The sequence below is a fragment of the Nycticebus coucang genome, chromosome 2, assembly GCF_027406575.1.
Source record: "Nycticebus coucang isolate mNycCou1 chromosome 2, mNycCou1.pri, whole genome shotgun sequence".
Taxonomy (NCBI): Eukaryota; Metazoa; Chordata; class Mammalia; order Primates; family Lorisidae; genus Nycticebus; species Nycticebus coucang.
The window spans coordinates 156,805,336-156,806,404 of NC_069781.1; positions in this window are offsets into that span (position 1 = coordinate 156,805,336).

A 1,069-nucleotide genomic window follows, 5' to 3' on the forward strand; every position below is an offset into this window, starting at 1 on the left:
CTGGCCCCAAACTTGTGCACCCTATGCAGCCAAACAAAAGCCCTCCTTCAGAGTCTAGTAAAGACCCGTTGAGGTTAACTCATGTCCCTTGTAGGGGAAGGGAGCTGTCCCCTAACCTAAGCAATTTGGCACAGCTTGCTTTCTAACTACATCCAGTGCCAACTCTCCCTAAGAAGATTGCACATCCTGCCCTCTGTGCTCTTCCACACACATGGGGAGCAGACAAAAAGCTCCCCCTGTTTCCTGGCTGATCCTGTCATGTGTCAGATCAGGGTAGAAGATAACAGCATGAACTTGGGTTTCACCAGAGTTTGGTCTATTCCTGTGTGGAAAGGAATCTAAGCAACTCTACTCCTCGGTTTCCTGATCCTTTAATGAGATGACAATTTGGGAACCACAGCGTGAGGTGAGGTGTCTTTACTCTCATCACCCCAGGTTGCAACCACTGCTTTAGGGGCAGTTTCCCTCATTTCATTGGAAGCTCCTTGAGGGCCACAGTGGTATTTTCCATACGTTCCCTCAAGATACTAAGGACTTAATAGATATCCGGTGCCTATTTAGGGGTGTCTCCTGAATTTACACCCATGTTATAATCAGCCACATTTTTTTTCTTCCAGAATTGCAGGATGTTGATATCTGAGAGCGTTTTTGAAGTTCCAGGTAGTGAACAGAGCAGGGGCCTCACAGTGAGGAAGAGAAAGGAAGACACTTTCATAAATTGTACTAACTTTCTGGGCCTCAGTTTCTTTGTTCGGAGAAGGAAGAGAAAATAGATACTATTATCAGGTTGTTGTAAGGACTTTCATAAAACCTGGTGAACACGGTGCCAGGGACACGGTAAGACTGAGCAAACAGGAGCTGCGATAATTACGTCTTGCTAAACAAGCGACAGCGAACATGTAGGCGCGTCTAGGTCAAGGCCGGCTGCCGAGCTGGAGTCAGCGCGGAAACCGGCAGCGGCCGCTTCGCGCCTGCCGCCGGAAGCTCCGCCCCCGCGCGCGTCCGGTTGCCCGGGCAACGCGCCGCCGCGCAGCGGGATAGTGAGCAGTCTGAGTGACAGCGCGGCAGC